The sequence below is a fragment of the Capsicum annuum genome, chromosome 9, assembly GCF_002878395.1.
Source record: "Capsicum annuum cultivar UCD-10X-F1 chromosome 9, UCD10Xv1.1, whole genome shotgun sequence".
Lineage (NCBI taxonomy): Eukaryota > Viridiplantae > Streptophyta > Magnoliopsida > Solanales > Solanaceae > Capsicum > Capsicum annuum.
In genome coordinates this window covers 14558226-14574924 of record NC_061119.1, presented here as the reverse complement: position 1 = coordinate 14574924, position 16699 = coordinate 14558226, and the positions used below count along the sequence as shown (strand labels likewise).

Genomic DNA, 16699 nt, shown 5'->3' with positions numbered 1-16699 from the left:
GAAGTTTCTAAATTCAACAAATAAAAAGGCAAGAGATCTATCAATTAAAAAATTGCTACAATTCATGATAGATCTAGTCATGAGATGACATAATGAACATAGACAACATTCAAGAAATATTTACAGAATTGAAAAATAAATACAATATAATAATAAGGAGAAATCTCATTCTGTCAGATAAAAATGAAGGTATAGCTTCTTATTTCTGTTTGATGAAAGCTTATATATTCTAATGTGTCACACTATTTACTAATACATTTGTACATTGCAGGTGATGGGTTCTATTCACTATTCTTATGTAGTGATTGATGAAATTGAAAAATAAAATATTATGTGTATGCGCGAAAAAATACACCTACCTACAATTTCAAGTAGATGCCATACCTTGTCCACATGCTATGGCGATGCCGACTTACACACATATGAACTTACAAAGCTATTGTGCTCCACATTACACAAAAGAAAATTTCTTGAAAGCATATGAACTTTCAGTTATACCACTTTCTGCTGAAACATCTTCCATCAGAGTTATTAGCTAATATAGTATTGCCACCAATCCAAAAATCAAGACCAAATAGATCAAAAAAAAAATAATTGAGAAAAATACATTATGGATTACTTTAAATAACAAACTTTATGTGGACGATGAAAAAAAAATAGAACACAATCGAAAAACATGTGAAAATCCTCCAACAAGAATATAATAGGATGCTGCTACAAAAATACTTTTATATTTCTCATTTTCTTCTTTAAAAAAATATTATTCTTTTCATAACAATGTAATAGACTCTGGTACAACAATATTATTTTACTACAAATACAATGCTTTCGATTTATAGAATAATGCTTATGTCTTTTTTATGGTGAAATGATCTAATTTCAATTTCATTCGTACTCTAAACATAAAAATCTGTGCATTATGGTGTTTCATTCATTCTAAGCACATTTTTTGACAATGTTCACTGATCAACTCCCCTGAGATGGGGGAGTATAATTTTTCTTCTACAACATTTTTACCTAAAAATACTTCATATCATCTATGCCAATCATATATATTACCTATATATAATTTGAATATATATATATACACACACACATGCATACACACACACATATATATATACACATACATATATATATATACAAACACATGTATATACATATATATATATACATATATATATATATATATATATTAAAATACATCCACATATATACACTCAACTGATATAAATTCTATTGTCATTCATGTATAAGATTTGTATATGCTTTGAATATATAAAGACAGTACATATATTTATATTGCATTGATATAAATTATGGGTTAATCAAGTATAGGGCCACTATATGATTTTGATATAGGACCTAAATTAATTAGGGAATGTATAAAACCTCTATATATTGAATATCAACTATAAATTTACTTTTATAAACTTTATAACTCCTTTATTTCAATAATAGATAAGTTTTATATGTTGTTGGGATAAATGCATGAACTTGCATAAATACTGCACTTAAATTGTGTAACTACTGTATAGAATCTGAATTAATGATGCATATAAAATGTTATCAAAATAAACTAACAGATATATTGTTATTGTCTTTTTATAAAATAAAAAAATCACTTGTACAACATTGTATCAAGTGCCAAAACATATAGTATTCAACATGACATTTCACAATAAGAATTTTCAATGTATCAACCCAAAAATAAAAATAACACTAAGCATTTTTCTATGTTTTTTTTTTCATATCTATGCTTCAAAGACATTTCTAACTAAATTTGCTACTCACTATCATTTTTCTTCAACAATCTGCACATTTCCTTTATTTCTTCTTTTCATAATTTCACAGCAACACGTCATATTGAATTTGAATAGAATCAATATCATTTAGATGATTAGAAATTTCAAGATCATCAAGCAAATACTCAACAAATGCAGCAATAAATACACCACAATTCCTGCGACATAATACATCATCAGTATTGATAAAAAATATTTAAAAATAAGCAATTAAATTTGCATTCAATATATTATGTGTTGGTTTGAATTGGCAGTCCATCAACAATGCGAATATCAAAAGAATTAGCCATTGCAAGTCCATCACTCCTACTTTCTCAAAATTCGATACAAGAAAAAAAGTGTAAAATTAACTCTGAATACACTGCAACTGATTTCTGAACATGAATGTCATGCCTCGCACCATGTATTGAATCATACACATATATGCACTAATTTTTAAAATGCAGCCTCGTCAAAATTTCGTGAAACTCCTCAACAAGATTAATTGAAAAAAGAACATTGTCAATGCTATTCTACGGTACATTGCATCTCATAAAATATTCAAGCATATACTTAACAATTTGATATTCTTGAGTGATAAGTGTCATATCTCTATTGTTCTCCACAAATCACTTATACAAATCTGAATCAAGCAATTAAATCAACAATCGATGATTGTAAATTTAACTGAACCACCAAAAGGTTCGTATTTTGACTTCTTTTGCAAATAATAAAAATATAACATCAATATACTGAAAATACAAACAATAAAATTATGTTAAAATACTAAAAATGAATACAGAACATTAACTAAAATCTAATAAATACGAACTATTTGTATAACATACATCATATACAAAAATTAGTATGTCAATTAGTTTATCACTATCAAGAACAAGCATAAAAAATATATAACCTATTTAACTAAAAAATTCATTACTTATTGAATCGATAAGGGTATTACTGGATATGCCAATGTGAAGAACCACTCTTTTATTTTACTGGTATCAACTTCATAGTCAAACTATTTTGGAAGAGCATTCACAGAATTTGAATAAACAGGCCTGTAAAAAATGTTACAAAATTATAATGCATGGCAAAATAATATGAAACTAAAATAAACTACAAACAAAAAACTTACATATGTTTAACGAGCATTGATCTGGCAACAAACTTGCTAAACCGTGATGTCACTTTCATATCATCAATTCTCTTTGTAATACTCTTCACAAAAGAATGATTTATAGACAAGAAACATTTACTTGGCTGAGCATTTTCTATACACTTAGATGGTTGACCTTCAACTTTACCGGCACCAGAATTAAATTTTGACAAAAATGATGATTTACATACTGCCGTTGACTTATGTAAGCGGCGAGGAATAACAAGTGTTTCATACAACATAACAACAGAAGAAACAACCATATTTTCCTCAATTTCTGTAACATTATCACTTGAATTTGCATCAACCTTTCTAACATCATCACCTACTATACCAGTTACATCAATCATTGCAACACTCTTATCGGGTTGAGTGAATTTAGAGATTTCAGTGTTTGAAATTTCTGATCAATCAATCTCATTTTCATTAAGTACTGCCACATCATCTTTATTTTGTATTTTTTTATCATGAAAAGATCGAGTAAATTGGAAACTTCAAAATCGGTGAAATTAGATCAATCATTATCAACTTGACTATTAATATCCTCCCCAATAATCTTATTTTAACCTGAGCTTTGTGTGAACTTCAAAAGATTAAAATTTAAAAAAAAAAAAATTCAAACACCATCCTTAAAAGTTTCGTTCGCAGATTCAACATTGACATGACCAACTATACAATCACCTACAAAATCAACTTTCTCTCCAACGTTATCCACCAAATGATCAAATACATCATCACCTATAAAATTTATTTTTTGTCCTACATCATCAATCAAATTATCACCTATATGATCCACTTTCGATGCAACAATATTTTGCTGTCCCACATTAGGTGGATCATTAACTTGATCATCACCTATACCATTAATATTAGGTGTATCATCATTTTTTTTGAGTTGTCACCATTCTTATCACCATTTGATGTAGCAAGTTGTATAATTTTTTTTTATAAAATAATTACAATAGTGTCTATAAGCTTTATTAAGAAAACAAGAAAAAAATCAGAAAAAGAATACCCTAGACTCATTCTTTATATGTAGAGCTCGAAAAATCAATGTAAATGAGAATTTTATAAACTTCTCCATTGAGAAAACATTTTTCGTTAACTAAACATAAACAAAAAAAAAATTAAACTATCAATTAATAAAAACACATAAATATCAATAAAACCCTCCCACATACCATTTAACATCACTTTTCAGAAGTGTCAATTCATTATTAGACCTCTAATAGCTAAATTCTTCTTTACTAGTACCCGGCAAATCACCATCCACGGATTTGAAATTGGGTAACTGAAGTATTGATTTTTCAAGAATCGATGGCGTAATATTATTCAGTACTACCTGCATATATAAAACAACACTCGACATTTAAAAAGCACATAAGCATTTCACAAAACATGTATATATTAAGTTTTAAAACAACTATGTACCTGCCTTTGCTTAATATCAAAAAATGAAGACTTCACATTCTTGTACATTGGTCTATGCTTTACAGATCAATTAAGTATACGTGGCACACTATCGTCAACTTGATCAGCAAGATGACCATTGATATATGGACAACACTCATAAAATCAATACTGAAATGCTAAGAAAAAATTGCCACAACAATACATAATTTTTCTCTGATAAACCTTAGACTTCATTGACTCTAACATCAGATGAAAACATAATTTTTTCCGAAAAAATATTTCATAATTTCATAATTCAATCAATAAGAAATTATTCTTTATTATAACATCATCATACGTGATAGAAAAAATAAAAGTATGAATAAAAAATAAAACAATAATTTGTAAAGCATCTTTATCACACCGTCATCTTTTTTTCATGAAACACTCTTCTAAATGAAGCTTTGTGATTTTAGGCTTTTCTAAAAAATACAACTTCATCAGGTTACTTCGTTGACTAATATCAAACTCATTATTATAATTATCAGTGCATTTTAAGCTGCTAATTATATCAAACTCTTGTAAGCCAAATCATAACTTAATGTTATTCACTTTAATTCACATTTCATCATCTCTCTCACAAACAAATTTTCTAAGAAACATTTCATGAATAAGTTTATTTTGAATAAAAATACTTGGTAAAGATAAGAAATATCCGAAGTAATTATTATTAAACAAATCAAGTTGCTTCTTATCCAACTTAGATTTCAAGACAATCACAATACCATAATTTATGTGCATACTGAGCTAACACTTATAATGATCAGTTGGATCAACAGACAAACCCCAAACCTGCAATAAGTAAGTGTGCTTTAAATTCTAAATATCTCAAAAAGCTACATATATTACTCATACAGTGTTCATACTACACTGTAACAATACATATATTTCAACTATACATATTTTCTATGTAATTCTGATACACACATAGTAATAACATCACATATCTCAAAATTATATAGTCACTATACAATAAATAACACAAACATCTTAGCCCTATATATTTCATATACAATACTAACATATGTTATATACAACAATAAAACACATATTCCAAACATACACAAATTCTACACAAAAATTATAATATCTATCATACATAATTAATAGATAAAAGCACACACAATGTACCTCAAAATAAGATAATTTGAATATTTTTCTCTTCCAATGAACATAAATTATTTTACTTTTCTTTCGCGATAATTGAGCATTATCTTCTCCATCATTTGCTCAATTTTTGTTTAGAGAGGAACAACAGGATCTCCTTCTTCATTCACACCAATCTTTTTCTTTCCTTTAGATGACTGACCATTATTTTCATCATTGTTTAAACGACTCTTTTTTTTTCTTTTGAAAAGAACAACAAGATCAGCTTCATCACTCACACCTATATTTTTCTTTTTTTAGCTGTTTTTTTTGTTCCAACATTGATGGATCACCTAATACTTTACCTTGAGACCTAATAATTTGATTAGGAGTGTCACACCCCTTTTTTCACTCCCAAAAAGATTTGTTTTAAGTTCGAAAGGGTTTTATTATTAAGTGACAAAAGAAAATGATTTGTTTCGAAGAAGGATTGTCTTTACATTCGAAATTAGAGTCGTCACTTGGAATAATCTGGTGTGCCAAGTCACCATTGGAAAATCCTTTTCAAAATCATTTGACTCTTTAAACTGGTTTACGAATAAAGGTTCCGGCTAAGGAATTCTATTGATCGAGGGGAAGGTGTTAGGCACCTCTCGATCCCGTGGTTCGACCACGGTCACTTGGTGGACCGTATCGGCTAATTCTGACACTACGAATGTACAAACCACACAAAACACGTAAAACAATCAAACAAACAAACAAAACAAAAAAAAGAATCAAAAGTACAGTGTCCACTCCAATTTATACAGTCCAAAATAGAAAAATGCAAAAATAAATCCTATCTAACCTACACTAATAGTAACTACGCTCCCATGCTTTACCTGACACCTCGGGCCTTCCTCACGAACGTCTTCCGCCAACATAGTACATCGGGGCATTCCCTGGTGAATAAATACAATGTAATTTGGGGCATTCCCAACCTAAACGATACAAATGATCCCAACGCAATATAGCTAAAAATCATTCAATCACACAACTCAAATATTCCATCAATCCACAATTCCTAAATTCGCCTACCCGACCTAAGTTTACCTATCTGAGCTCGATCACATTCATGTTTATCCCGAATTGAGCAAAATAACAACCGACCAAAATTTAACTATACAACTTTTATCAACTTTTAATTCCACCCCAAATTTCTTTCTTGTATCAAATTTCCACGATTAACAAACCATTTCAACAATCCAAGCTCATTTTAGTAACATATTCAAACCACACAGCAATATCAACGAAATCAGACTATCACAGTCATCCAAACACATAATCATAGTCAATAAAACCAATCAAAAATAAATAAGAGAACAGGTTACAGAAATGGACCTCAATATTGACTTTTTTTGATAATAATGTTAGGGAAGCCCAAACCAAAAGCCCGAATAAAAAACCTCAACAGCGATGAAATCCCTCACTCGGTGTAGAGAAACAAAAATCCGATACTGGAAAAAACACTATGATTAAGACCAAGCAGCATCCAAATTCCAGAACTAGTAGAAAAACCAATGGCCCCAAACAGTGCAACCATGAATAGGTGTGTCCGTACGCGATTTCTATGAGAGGAAAACTATGAATCCAAGCATGATTTGAAAACAAAAAACTAAGATTGACGAACCCAAAACCTTAATTCACACGACAGAAGATTGAACCCAGTAAGGCCTGAGCTCCGATAAACTCAGGCGGAGGTGGAAAATGATGGACCCCAGGTGGACTCCGACGGGTTTCACTATTTCTGGCCAGATTCAGCTAGAAAATCACATAAAACGGAGAAAAATTGAGAATTTCATATTGAACTCATTGAGAAAAGATGAACTGACCATCGAAGACATTGATTCTGGAATTTTCAATGAATATGTCAAGGTCCGAGTCCCCTTATGTACGTTCTGTATGGTATATATATATATATATATATATTGATCTAAAGGAAGAAGAAGATGATGATGATAAGATAAAGAGAGTAAGAAAATGGAAAGGAAATGGAGGTGTGTCTATGGTGGTTTTCGTCAGTTCCTCCCCCTTCAATTCCAAGAATCGAATTATATTAATTTAATGTGTGTGAAAGAAAATGGTCCCACCTCCTCATTGTTTCTTTTCTTTTCTATATATATATGGATATATATATCTTTATGAAATTGGGAAAAGATAAAAGAAAGGAAATCTTTTTGGTGGTCCCACTAAATGGAAAATTATTTGTGATTTGGTTAAAAGAAATAAAAAGGAACGTGAGGGGGTGGTGATGTGGGGTGTAGAAATTAGTTAGGATAAGAGAATATTTTGGCATTGGGGATTTAATTTGTTAGGATTTGTTGTATTTGTTTTCTTGTGGGGAAAGTATAAAATGGGTGGGGGTACATGGTAAGATATGAACAAAATTCAACTTCGGGAGGGACAAAATTAGGTGTCTACAGCATGCCCCCTTTGAATGTAAACACGAGGTGTTTTCAGACAAAGAAGTAGACAACGAGGTCAAATTTTGACCCGACCATCATTCAAGAAAAGAAACAAAAGGAAGTAGGGACACCAAGTCTTGACTTAGGACATACTACCTACCGAAGTTATGAGGGAATCAAGCGATAGGTATCTCAAAGGATTGGAAAGAGATGGACTATACCGAGTTGGAAAATCGAGTGAAGTCCCATCAAGGTTCCGATCGCGGATCTATCATTACATCAAAAAATAAAAATTTACAAGAGTTAAAAAGATAAATAAAATTACAAAAGTCCTACCTATGCAGCTTTTTTTGAACTCTTGACTTGAGTTTCATCACCCTATTCTTCAGGCGGGTTGCTGACTTGCAATTTATCAATTTTTTTACTTGTCTTTCAATTGTTTCACCTTGTTGCTTGACTTTCCATTTATTTTCCTTATACTTCGGGCGGGCTCCAATGTTGCTTGAGTTATCAAAACAAGGAAGTGCGTCTCCTTACAGATGTTGCTTGAATTACCAAAACAAGGAAGTGTGTCTCCTTACCAATGCCACTTAAATTTCCAAAACAAAGAAGTGTGTCTCCTTACCAATGCTTCTTGAATTACCTAAATAAGGAACTGCGTCTCCTTACAAATGTTGCTAGAAATACCCAAACAGGAAAGTGCGTCTCCTTACCAATGCCTCTTAAATTACTAAAATAAGGAAGTGTGTTTCCTTACCAATGTCGTTTAAATTACCAAAACAAGGAAGTGTGTCTTCTTACCAATGCTTCTTGAATTACCCAAACAAGGAAGTGTGTTTCTTTACAAATGTTGCTTGAATTACCAAAATAAGGAAGTGTGTCTCCTTACAAATATTGTTTGAATTGTCCAAACAAGGAAGTGAGTCTCCTTACAAATGTTTCTTGAATTGTCTAAAAAAGGAAGTGCGTCTCCTTACAAATGTTGCTTGAATTGCCCAAACAATAAAGTGCATCTCCTTACAAATACTGCTTGAATTACCAAACAAGGAATTGCGTCTCCTTACAAATACCGTTTGAATTACCAAACAAGGAAGTGAATTTCCTTACAAATGTTGCTTGAATGAAACAAATAAGGAATTACGTCTCTTCATGAATGCCACTTGAATTATTCAAATAAGAAAGTATGTCTCCTCACCAATGTTGCTTGAATTATCCAAACAAGGAAGTGCGTCTCCTTACAAATGTCACTTGAATTACCTAAACAGGGAATTGCGCCTCCTTACAAATGTCACTTGAATTACCTAAACAAGAAATTGCGTCTCCTTACAAATACCGTTTGAATTACCAAACAAGGAAGTGCTTTTCCTTACAAATGTTGCTTGAATTATCAAAACAAGGAAGTGTATCTCTTTACAAATATTATTTAAATTATCCAAACAAGGAAGTACGTCTCCTAGAGATATTGGATGATGAGTTTTACCATGGTTTTGATTAGCAAACCTATGCAACAATATTTTCTCCTGCATTTGTGGAAGTGAGGCATTGCAAATTTTGATGTTTAGGCTTTGAAATCCTTGATTCGAAGGTAACATGTGTTCCTGTTTCATACAAAGAAAACTTGTTAGTTTACAAACATGGTGGTTGGTTTGTGGCCTTGGATTTCGTGGCAATCTCTCTTACCCCTGTCACATTAATCTTGATTTCAACAATTAGCGTATGCCATTGACTCGCTGCATCATTGATCCAAACTCAGATTATTAAGAGTGACTCTGAAACAAACATAGTATTTCTGCTTTGCCATGCTTCTCAGGTAAACCCTTTGAACCTTGATATTTTTATAAGTTCCTAGCTTGTCTGTTGACAAAACTTTTTGCATGCCTTATTTCGGTTCACAATCATGTCTCTTTCATGTGCTAGCCTTTTGACTTGCTTTGTGCAATCGAAGAAACTGTTAGCCAGTTTTGAAATATTTTCTCACTTGTTTCGACATAGATTTGACTCAACGATAAGAGAAAAATGACAATGAGTTTTATTTGAATAACTAACTCAAGAAAGATAAAACAAAAATAAAGAGAAGAAAGAAAAGACAATGAATGTCCCCATTTGAAACAAGGAAACAAAAATTTATCTAAAAATGACAGTCAACTCTAATGATTATGCCATGCATTTTGGATCAGGCTGCCTGATCTTTTCATCCAAACTTTTTACCAATTGTTGTTGAGTTAATGTCCTTGAAATTGAGTTGTTTCCTTAGGTTAATTGCATTTAAGACCTCATTCGGCTAGTGACACCTTGAAGGGTTTTTGCCAACAAGCCTCTCTCATTTTTCTCTGAGCTCACTATCGCCTTATGGTGCCTGTCAGGGTTTTCACCAATAAGACTCTCTCATTTTATTTCTCTCAACTTACCATCACCTTATGGTGCCCGTGAGGGTTTTCACCAATAAGACTCTCTCAGTTTTATTTCTCTCCTAATTCCTTAAGATGAGGAAGACAAGTAGTTCCCAAAATGCATTATCCTATCCATTACATGCTTAGACTTAACATTCTTAAAGATTGATCTAAAGGTCTTTCTTTGGTTGTAACTTGGATTTTGGATAGGATTAGAAAGAACGGATAACATGAGGCTCAAATGACACTTGAAGTGGGATAAGACTTACAACTTTTTGAATCAACTCAAACAATGGGGATTAACTCATGCCCCAGTTTCTTTTGACTAGGTGACTCTAAATTTTTTATTTGGTTGGATCGAGACCTTAGTAGGGCAGCCTACGTATCTCACCCCTGAGAGAGGAGAATCAGGTCATGCGTAGTTCTGGCAGCTTGGTTTGCTTGATTCTAATTTCTTTTTTTTCTTTTGACTTTTTTTTGGACATATTTTCTTCTATTCTTTTTCTTTTTTTTTGAAATTTTTCTGACTATATTGCTTTGCTCGACACTTTTCTTTTGAGCTTTGCTGTCTCTATCTTGATTCCAAAAGAGGGGTATGAAAGAAAATAGGACTAAAGCTCAAATAGGGTAAACAAAGGATGACACCCTATTTGGATAGCAAAATGAAATGCCTTTGTCATATCAATCCTTGAAAATGCAAGTACACATCATGCAACATGAAATGAAACATAAGATCATTTGTGACACTTTAACAACACTAACTTCAACTGAGCATATGCCAATTCTTCTTCTACCCTTGTCAAACATACAACTCTACTTTCGTTGTACATTTCTCATGCTGAAGGACATGACTTCGTGGAGCTGATTTTCTTTCTGTTCCTTTTAACATAGGATTGCACATTCACTACTTGACCAATTGAGATATGTCTTTCAATTGATGACTAAGTTATTCTTATGATTCTCAAAATAATTGTCTTAATTTTCAAAGAAGGCTTCAACTTGATCACCAAATGCCCCAACACTCTATCTATTTTCTCTGATGCTCTCTTTTTCTTACTTTAATCCTTTGACTCAATGCTCATGCTTAAACTGAATTTTAAGATCTAGATGAAAATTCTGCTAGCATGTCATAACACTAGAATCAACATAAAATGTACTATGTAAAGAAAACAAACAAACAACATAAATTTAAAACACAAAGGAAAAAGGGACACTCCATTTAATTGAAATAAAAGATAGAAAGGTTTGAACATAAACGACACAAGAAAAAATAAAATAGATCCCGAACTACAACCTTGAAATAATTTGAAAAATAGAAAAGAAAACAAAATAAACTACCAGACCTCTTTCTAGTAGGGAGAGAGGTGACTTCTCAATTGCTCAGCCTGACATCTTAGCTATTGGTTTGCATATCAGCATGACTAGAGCTTTCCTCAGTGTCAATGGTCTGCACCATAATTGATTTATCTTGAATCATCTTTTCTATTTCTCTTTTCAAAGAACGACAATCTTCAATACTGTGACCCTGAACATCAGAATGATATGCACATTGTACATTAGCATCAAAACTTCTTGAATATGGGTCAGGAGTATACCCAAGGAGAGGAGTGACCATTCCCTGCTGTACCAATCTTTGGAATAAACTTGCATATTACTCTCCGATTGGTGTAAAACTATTTCTTGATTTCTGTCTCATTTCATCATTTGGCTTAAATTAAAAACCAGGCCTAGAAGGGCTTCAATATGTATGTGGAGTTAGATAATGACTCGACAGAGTTGGCGCACACCAGTGTGGGTAAGATGGAGGTTGAACATATGGTTGGGTATTATTCACTTGATATAGAGGTGGGGGAATGAAATATAATGAATTTTGGGAAAGATTCAGTAGAGCTTGGGCATAAACTTGGGTTTGAGCTTGTGGGTAATGATGGTGTGGTCCTCTTGCCCATTCCTGTTGTCCAACTATAATGGCAGATGTATCTTCCTCATACTTCTTCCCTCTGACACTTCCCAAACCTTTTTGAATTGCTTGAGTAGTCTCTTTCAATGTTGTAAAACTCACAATGCGACCTATTTTAATTCCATCCTCTATCATCTCCCCCATTTTGAGGACCTAAATAAATGGCTTGCCTAATAAAGGTATCAAGTGTTGATAATATGTTTCATCCTGCGCTTGAATAAATACCTCCACTATCTTACTTTCTTTCATTGACGATTTCACCCTAGCATCTTGTTCACGCCATCTAATCACATACTCTATGAAAGTCTCAGTACTCTTTTTCTTTATGTTAGTTAGGGATTTCTCATCAGGAATCAACTCCACATTGTATTGGAATTATTGCACAAATTCATTAGCTAGGTCATTTCAACTAATCCACTTATCAATGTCTTGGTCAACAAACCATTCTGAAGCTAGGACTAAAAGACTCTCACCAAAATATACCATGAGTAATTCCTCTTTCCCCTCAACACCCCTTAGTTGGTTGCAATAACATCTCAAATGTGTTACAGGATAACCATGTCCATCATACTTCTCAAACTTCGGCATTTTAAAACCAAAAGAAAGATGAACCCCTAGAAATATGCACAGATCTTTATATGAGACACTTTTGTACCCCCAAAGTCCCTGGAGGTCTTTCATAGTCATTTCCAAACTTCTCAATTTTCTGGTCATTTCCTTTTGTTCTTCTGTTATAATAGGATTCTCAGTGTTAAGAGGAAATTTAGGTGGGTAAGTATAGCTATAAGGATTAGTTGACTTAAATGTGGGCTCAATAGCATGACGTTGATCAACAAAAATATTCAATACAGTCTCTCTCGCAGAGTGGGGAGGCACAACTTGTGGATAAACCTCAAAAGTAGGAGCTTCGGGTGGGGATGGTGCTGCAAAAATATGAACAGTGGGTGGAGCTGAGCATGTGGTAGCTTTGTGTTTAGGAGTGAGGAAATGAATATTGGAAGTGCTTGGATAGTGTTGCCCCGGAGCAGGTCCTGATGCATGTTGTGGTGTGTCAATAAAAATAAAAAACTGTGTATGTGACACTGGAGGCATGCTAGAAAAATATCCAGATTATCATCGGGAAATGGAGGAGGTGGCAACCCATTAGCCCAAGCTCGATGCATTTCTATCATTTGTTGCCTTAATTTTTAAATCTCTTCATTAGCTCCTACATTCTCATTCCCCGAACTCCCTATCTAATTAGTGACAACTAACTAGGTATCCTTGCTGGCCATAACTTTCTCTGTGACTTGGAGCAATATGGAGGACCAGCCAAAATGCCACAAACCAACCACCTTAAACTAACTGGACAAGAGATAGAAAATGCGTTAGAGTTCAACACTTTCTCAAACTTTTTTCTTTTTCCTTTTCCTTTATGAAAAGGTCACCGAACCCAAGAAGGGCGCCTACGTATCTCACTCTCAAGAGAGGAGAATCAGGTGTGCATAGTTCGTGAAGTCTTGCCAAAATGGTCAATTAATTCTTTCTTCTTTCTCTTTTTTTTAGACACTTCAAAAATAACAAATTGTCAAAAGAATTGACGAAAATCTTTTTGCATTATACAAAAATAAACATATGATTACCAATTTTTTTTTTTTGTGATTTTCTTTTAAAGATGTATAGGAAACACCTACTTTAAAGGAAAAGTGAAGAAAATCTTTTTTTTTGGATTTTTAAAATAAGATTCCCGAACCAACAATAGGCTGCCTACGTATCTCACTCCCAAAAGAGGAGAATCAGGGGTGCATAGTTCGTCCATCTTGGACAATAAAGGATTAAATGACAAACCAAATCCGGAATTGAGAGACACAACTAAAGACATATGAATAAAATCTTTTTGTGTGTTTTAATTAGAAACTAACACCAACAACTATGAAAGAAAAATCTTTTTGATATTTTCGTTATATAAAAATGTACAAAGCTCCTATTGAAAGGAAAAAAAAAATATTTTTGGAGTTTTTGAATTGTGAATACTTACCAAAGAAATAAAAGAAAAATCTTTTTAACATTTTTGATTTTTCGAAAAGGAGTGCAAAAAGTAAAAAAAAAAAATTTCTTTTTGAATTGTGAAAAACAAAAGCCATAAAGAACCCTAAAAACTACCAAATTTTTTTGTTCACTCTTTTTTTTTCTTCTTTTTTTTTCAACAATCCTGCCAACACACTATTCTTCTAACTCAAGCTTTTGCCCAAATCAGTCTGTCAAATGACCTCGTTACCCTCAAAGATGCAACATTTAGCACGTAGGGATGCTTTAGAGGTGAGTCTCCTACAAAGGGCCACGTGGGTCCAGCTAGATCTCAATATGATGCAAATAAGCATGACCTAAAGGCTGACCTACGCTGGAATTTACTCACAAGGCTTTTCAGGGGAGCGTATGGTCGATAGTGGCTGCGCTAGCTTTCCACCCACTCCATACCAACCGATGGCTCCCCCTCCTAAAAATAAGGGTGACTCAACTATAGGTCATGTACACAGCGTGTACATCAGAAATTATTGCAGAAAGAATTGACTCGGGTTATGCAAATGATGCCAGATATAAAAAGGTAACACATAAGAGAAAAACTGTAAACACGTAGCACGTAAACACTCCACAATGATAAAAAAATAACACAAAATAACATGAACAAAATGTTTATACATCTATAGTGCCAAACTAAGCCGATACAACTCCAAAAATAAACTCGAATTCTGAAATGGTCTCCAGCAGAGTCGCAAGAGCTATCATATCCCTTTTTTTCATTCCCAAAAAGATTCATTTTAAGTTTGAAAGGATTTTTATTATTAAGTGACAAAAGAAAATGATTTGTTTCGAAGAAGGATTGTCTTTACATTCGAAATCAGAGTCGCCACTTCGCATAATTTGGTGTGCCAAGTCACCATTGAAAAATCTTTTTCAAAACCATTTGACTCTTTAAACTAGTTTACGAATAGAGATTCCGGCTAAGGAATTCTGTTGACCGAGGGGAAGGTGTTAGGCACCCCTCAATCCCTTGGTTCGACCACGGTCGCTTCGTGGAGTGTATCGACTAATTTAGACACTATGAATGTACAAACCATAAAAAACACGTAAAACAATTAAACAAACAAACAAAACAAAAAAACGAATCAAAAGTACAGTATCCAGTCTAATTTATACAGTAAAAAATAGAAAAATACAAAAATAAATCCTATCTAACCTACACTAATACTAACTACGCTCCCGTGCTTTACCCGATGCCTCGGGCCTTCCTCACGAACGTCTTCCGCCAACATAGTACGTCGGGGCATTCCCCTGTGAATAAATACAATGTAATTCGGGGCATTCCCCAACCAAATTATACAAATGATCCCAACGCAATATAGCTAAAAATCATTCAATCACATAACTCAAATATTCCATCAATCCACAATCCCTAAATTTGCCTACCCGACCTACGTTTACCTATCTGAGCTCGATCACATTCATGTTTATCCCGAATTGAGCAAAATAACAACCGACCAAAATTTAACTATACAACTTCTATAAACTTTTAATTCCACCCCAAATTTCTTTCTTGTATCAAATTCCATGATTAACAAACCATTTCAACAATCCATGCTCATTTTAGTAACAAATTCAAACCACATAGTAATATCAACGAAATCAGACTATCAAAGTCATCCAAACACATAATCATAGTCAATGCAACCAATCAAAAATAAATAAGAGAACAGGTTAAAGAAATGGACATTGATATCGACTTTTGTTGATAATAACGTTAAGAAAGCCCAAATCAAAAGCCCGAATAAAAAACCTCAACAGCGATGAAATCCCTCACTCGGTATAGAGAAACAAAAATCCGATACTGGAAACAACACTATGATTGAGACCAAGAAGCGTTCAAATTCCAGAACCAGTAAAAAAACCAACGACCCCAAACAGTGCAGCCACGAATAGGTGTGTCTGTACGCGATTTCTATGAGAGAAAAACGATGAATCCAAGCACGATTTGAAAACGAAACACTAAGATTGACGAACCCAAAACCTCAATTTACACGACAGGAGATCGAACCCAGTGAGGCCTGAGCTCCGATGAACTCAGGCGGAGGCGGAAAATGACGGACCCCAGGTGGACTCCGATGGGTCTCACGCTTTCTGGCCAGATTCAGTTGGAAAATCACATAAAACAAAGGAAAATTAAGAATTTTTTATTGGACTCATTGAGAATAGACGAACTGATCACTGAAGACGTTGATTCTGGAATTTTCAATGAATATGTCAAGGTCCGAGTCCCCTTATGTACGTTCTATATGGTATATATATATATATATATATTGATCTAAAGGAAGAAGAAGATGATGATGATAAGATAAAGAGAGTAAGAAAATGGAAAGGAAATGGAGGTGTGTCTATGGTGGTTT

General features: G+C 33.2%; 1 pseudogene; it reads left to right on the top strand.

The window, feature by feature from the left end:
- Positions 1-16393: 16393 nt before the first annotated feature.
- Positions 16394-16699, top strand: part of LOC107841669 — a 16453-nt pseudogene continuing 16147 nt past the window's right edge.